This window comes from Acinonyx jubatus, chromosome E4 (genome assembly GCF_027475565.1).
Source record: "Acinonyx jubatus isolate Ajub_Pintada_27869175 chromosome E4, VMU_Ajub_asm_v1.0, whole genome shotgun sequence".
Classification (NCBI taxonomy): Eukaryota; Metazoa; Chordata; class Mammalia; order Carnivora; family Felidae; genus Acinonyx; species Acinonyx jubatus.
Window position 1 is genome coordinate 43014622 of NC_069395.1, and position 6000 is coordinate 43020621.

At 44.1% G+C, this 6000-nt stretch overlaps 1 long non-coding RNA gene across 1 annotated transcript in view; it reads left to right on the forward strand.

Moving 5' to 3' along the window:
* LOC113603821 (uncharacterized) overlaps positions 1–4440 on the forward strand; it is a 49190-nt gene extending 44750 nt beyond the window's left edge. Inside the window, exon 5 of the long non-coding RNA XR_008293061.1 lies at positions 4297–4440. This is a non-coding gene — a long non-coding RNA (uncharacterized LOC113603821). The remainder of the gene's footprint in view (positions 1–4296) is intronic.
* The last annotated feature ends 1560 nt before the right edge of the window (positions 4441–6000 follow it).

The window sequence follows — 6000 nt, forward strand, 5'->3', positions numbered from 1 at the left end:
TGCACACAGGATAGAAATGATATGTGAGCCAGCAGAAAGTGAAAGCAGAGTTTACTGAAGGTATAGAGGGAATATAGATACAGGGTATCTGGGAGACTCAGAAAGGAAAGAAGAGAGTCTCAACTTCACTTGGGGCCTGGGGTTTTTATTGAGGATTGTGGTTTATAGTATGTGTCCTCTCAGGCATCAAGGAACTGGTGAGAACAAAGATGGGGGCCCAGGTGTTATTCCTTGGACCCAGGGGGTCTTGGCATTGAGTTGTCCAGTGCCAGTGGTCTGGAATGCACATATGATGGCTTTGTCTGGTCATTCTCACCTGGTCCTTCCTTAGATGGGATCTATTCTAAAGACCTCCTTGACCCTTACAAGAAGGATGTACAGTTTGCATTATGAGGCATGTGTAAAGTGGGGGTGCTGGTTCTAGCAAGAATAGAAGCAGGAAAAGGCAGAAAACAGATTTTTTTAATTTAAATCTTTAAAAAAAATTTTTTTTAAGTTTATTTGGAGAGAGACAGAGTCAGTGGGGGAGGGGCAGAGAGAGAGGGAGAGAGAAAAAATCCCAAGCAGACTCCATGCATCAGCACAGAGTCCAGTGCAGGGCTTGAACTCACCAGTTGTGAGATCATGACCTGAGCCAAAACCAAGAGTTGAACACCTAACCGACTGAGCCACTCAGGCGACCCAAAAAACAGATGTTTATGGAGTCCTGCAGCTTCCCTGTCTCACTAGTGCTCTTCTTTTCTGCCTATAAAAGTCTATGTAACTTACTGCTCCTAAGAAGAGCTTGGTAACCTCTTCCTCAGTTGTACTTTTTAATACAGAATACAACTGACTGGGTTGGATGATCAGTCTAACATCTGGAGTTTCCTTAATTTTCAGTTTTGCCCAGATGAAATCTTCAGAAGGTCTCTAAGGATCTTCAGAAGTTACTACACAACCCGTTCTACCCCTAAACCACCTATTGACTAATTTTGGTAGGGTTTGTGAGCAAGGTATATTTACTATTTCCTCTGCTAATCACAAATATTTATGATATTTTATCACCAAGATGCTTAATAGAGCATTCCAAATGGTTCATACTATGGCTAATCAGTATTAAGGTAACTATTGTGGGCAACATTAGCACCAAATTACAAGAATGTTCTATATTTAACACAGTTCAGTGTGGAATTTTATAAGCCAATGGGACATACAATAATGTCTTTTAATAAGCCAGTAAAGAAATAGCATACTCCGAATCAATCACAGATTAATCACACTATTGTTCCAGGCAAAGGGCAATGAAAGGAACAAAGTCTAAATTTAGTTGAGATGAACATTTGTTAAAAAACTAAATTCAACCTAGTAAATCAGAATATCTAATTGACTTTATTAAGCAATTCATTAATAAGGCATCATCCCATCTAGCAAGCAGAGTTGCTCCGAGGAGTTGTACTAAATGGAAGGTTTTTATAGGAAGGAGGGTGGGGCAAGGATGTTATTAGCAAAAGAAAAGAAAGGATTGTTTCAGGCCAGGATGGCTTCTTTTAAGGATAGGGGTGGGGACCAGCAGGGTTTGTTTCTCTGTCACCACCTCACTGGTACTGATCAGGAAATTTCAGACTGACTTTTAAAAGACCACATTCCTGGGATAGGGTGAAACTGTCATTAAGGTTTTGGTTTGCTGAGGTTGAAGGCAAAGGACTCCATTTTGGACTTCTTGTTTCTTTTTTAAACACTTTATATGAGTTGATACTGGGGTGGGACAGGTTAGCCAACTGAGAGCTGATGTCCAGCTGCCAGTGTAACAGGAAAAGTCCTGTGTTGCTAGAGCAGGTTACTAGGGAACGGTGGCTGGGGTGTTGATGGGCAAGATGATGATCTTAGCAAGGCCTCTGCGTGGTTTTTGCTGCTGTCAGTAAAGGGATCACCTTTACCATGGCAGGAACTAATTGTCCCAGCATCTTCAGAGAGCTATTTTAGATCAGCAAAGTGGAGACTTGTGCAGACCAATCCCTCTCGGATCAACCCGCAAACTTTCAGTATTCGTTGTCTAATGTCCCCTTGCCATACTTACTTCTTCATGAGTTTTTGTTGACAAGCCCCCAGCTGCTGAGCTACTCGTTCTTATCAGTGAGAACAGATGACATAATGACTTCCTGACACAGTTGACTTTATTCTTCTATCAAAACAACTTACCTCTGAAAATACTTTTCGTCTTAGTCATAAACAAATGGGTTTGAAATCATATCAAACCAATACATAGCAAAGGCAAAGCTGGAGGAATCTGGACTGCTTTTCTAGGAATGAGGCCAGACTATTTGGCTAGCCAGGGGAGCATTCACTAAAAATCACCTGGGATGGGGCGCCTGGGTAGCTCAGTCGGCTAAGAGTCCACCTTTTGATTTCGGCTCAGGTCATGATCCCATGGTCCACAGGGCTCAGGATCCATATGGCTCTACTTTCTGCCTAGAGCCTGCTTGAGATTCTGTCTCTCTCATCCTCTGCCCTCCCCTGCTCATGCTCTCTTTCTCTCAGTAAAAAAATAAATAAAAACACCTGAAAGCCATGATCAGTGGTAAATCCAGAACTTCTTTAGGCAAGCAATGGATTGGCTGCCACCTCAAGAGGATTTATGAGCAGTGGGCTCCCTCTGCCCTGGAGGCCACACTGGTGGTCAGGCATTGGCCCCAGCTCCACAGGCCTAGAGGGCTTCAGCTTCCCAAGGATGGCTGACAGACTGTGTACTGAGCTTTCAGTGCAGCTTCCTTCAGGTTAGACATTGAACTGGAATAGAGCACCGGTCTTGAGAGGCCAGGCCACTGAAGAGGGCTTTTGGGGGTACAAGGCACCGCGTGACTCCAAGCTATAAACTACACAAATGTGAAGAATGCCCCTGAAGACAGAACTGATGAAAACTGGACTGACTTGCCAGAGTGGGGCTGAGCAGACTGGACCGGGTACCCACCACTAAAAGACACCTGAGAGTCTTGATTGTTGGAGAAGCCTGGGACCCTATCAAGCAACTGGTCCAAATGTGTACTGACTGTAGCCATTTTAAAGCTGCCACCTCAGAAAGATTTCCTGGAAGTGGGTTCTTTTGCTCTGGAAGCTAGGTAAGTGGTTGGATATGAGCCCCAGCTCCACAGGGCGAAGGGGTCCGGCTAGACACCGGCGGGCTGACAGGGTACCTACGGCACATGTGCCGGCCACATGGGTCAGGGAGGCCAGGAACCCAGAACTGGGCAACTGTTGAGAGTGTCTAGGTGTCGAGAGTAAGCTCATGGAGGTCCCTGGCATCTGCCTAATTCCAATTTTTAACCTAAACAAATGTTCATATTCCTCCTGAAGGCATCCCTGGAGGAAACTGGATGGCCTTGCCAGAATGGGACCAGTTATCAAGTCTCCCAGGTGTCTGTTATTCAGGGGTATTCCATCAGTCTTGCCAGACTACACCCTGGCAAGGTGGTCCATTTTCCTGCAGCTCTGCTGTTGAGAGAATATGCATATTTGTGTAGGTCAGACTTTAGAATTAGGAAGATATTTTATACCCCTAATAGCTCTCTCCTGTGACTGGCATTGCTTGACACTTGACCTTTAAGAGGTCCCTAGCTACCCTGACCTATGCAGTCTGCGCATGCAGAGTACCTATCCTATCAGGCATTGGGCAGCCTAGGACTTCTGGGCTGGGTAGCTGCAACCTTCCCAAACCACCTGCATAGCCTCCAGGGCAGAGAAAATCCACACCAAGAAAATCATTCTGGAAAGGTGGCTTTAAACTGGGGACAGTCTTCATTTGATCTGCTGCCTGGTGGGGTCACAGGTTTACCAGTATAGCTTTCCAAGGTAGCCCACCCCAAAAAGTTCAACAATGGCATATTAATCATTTTCATTTAAAGTTACCTAAAAAACAGCCAGTAAAGGAAAAACACTCTGACTCTCTGTTGTGTCCAGAAACCAATGAATAAATCTCTCACATGAGGAGCCTCCCTGCACCAGGATGTAGGGAGACATCCTTTTCATCAGAGACAAAAAATTCAAAGAAGCCTAAATAAACAAACCTTGTTACTTTTACTGATTTACTGTCACAGCCCAAATCTGTTTAGAATTCCTTACTAACTGAAGCTCTTAAACATAGATTTTGTTTTGTCACTTCCTCACAGATATATGCTTCTTTGACTATAACTTACAAAAGCTGTGTGACCTGATTATTTCTTTGGTTATCAGTATTAATAGTTGGCCTCTGTGCACATGTAATAAACTTTGGAGTGTTTTTTTATTCTATTAACATGTTTTCATATCACTTTTAACTCTTAGGCCACCTAGAAGAACCTTGAAGGGTAGAATAAAAGTTTTCCTTCCCAACATTTGGCATAGTCAGTAGGATACACTTCCCTCACTGGACACTGTTTGCTTTGAGTCTCTTGCAGCTGACACATCCTGGAACATCTAACAGCCAGCAGAAGAATCCTTGGCAGGCTTCTTAAGTTGCTACCACATCAGCCTCCTGATTTCTGCCTGCATGGTCTAATGGAGTGATATTGGTGAGCATCTATCTTCTCTAAATTTAGATCAACAAAAGAAAATATTCTTGGTCTTGGTGATTCTGGTAAGATTTGGTAGGGTACTCTTCATGTGGCTGATTCATTGCCTCATAGAGGTGGTCATGGTTTTTCTTTGTCTCTGTCTTTTGAGTCATTTGTTATAAAAAGAAATTACTAGAGAGAAAGAACACAGGTCTTAGGTCTTTTTAAGACTGCTGTTCAAGCCAGCCTCAAAAAGTGATGGGTTCGTGGTTCTCATAAGACTGGCATCTGTTTAGACAAAATCTGCTGTGAGTCCTCTACATAAAAACAAAATGAAGTTTTTCCTTTGTCATCTTCTATGTCCAAGGAGCTTGGCTTTATGACCAGTAAGATTATTCTCTCTGGTCTCCACAATCCAGGGGTGTGGGGAAGAAACTGCTTTACTTCTAACCCCATCCCACACACCAAGAATTTCCTGTGCTGTGAGTCCCCCACAAAGTATGATGCTTTTTGTTTGTTTGTTTGTTCTAGAGAGATAGACAGAGTGTGAGCAGGGGAGGGGCAGAGAGAGAGGGAGACACAGAACCCGAAATAGGTTCCAGGCTCTGAGCTGTCAGCACAGAGCCCGTTGTGGGGCTTGAACCCACGTACCATGAGATCATGACCTGAGCTGAAGTCAGAAGCTCAACCGACTGAGCCAAACAGGTGCTCCATTTTTTTTTTTAAATTGTGGATGTGGCTTTATTTACCAAAGGTGTCAGCTCGGGGCTGGGTCTGCCAGCCAAACCCTCAGATAGCTGGAGAGGGTGAGAGGGTCCCAGCTCAGCCCAGTCCTGGTAGCAAGGCTCAACCTGGGTTTATCTTGGTGGCCAGTTGAATAGACTGGGATTCTGAGGGACAAAATTACAAACAGCACTTTCTTTGTTTGGCTGTGTCAGCTCTCAGGGGAATTTGTCATAAGCGGTCCCAGCTTATAAGGGACCTTTATCATCTTAATCTTTGTTGTTAGTACTGGAAAGTCCCATTCCACTAGTGCTTGTCCAGCGTCCCAGATTAGTGGGTCTGTAACTGGAGGGGTCTTATGTTTTCAGGAGAGATCTGGGACACAGTCTTTACTGCACCATTCTTACTGCCTGTGCAAAAAAAAAAAAAAAAAAAGTTTTCACTTTTTTTTTTAAAGTTTATTTATTTATTTGGAGAGAGAGAGAGCGAGCGAGCACAAGCAGGGAAGGGGCAGAGAAAGAGGATCCCAAGCAGGCTCCACACTGTCGGCACAGAGCTCGCCGTGGGACTTGAACTCACAAACCATGAGATCATGCCCTGAACCAAAACCAGGAGTCAGACACTTAACTGACTGAGCCATACAGGTGCCTCTGTTTTTGCTTTTTTAAACTATTTTGGGGAGTAAACTTTTGGACCATGGGGACTGCATCATTTAAGGCTTCTCTAGGGATACTTCTTGTGTCCATGGTCTAAGCCTGGAAAGTTGCTTTCA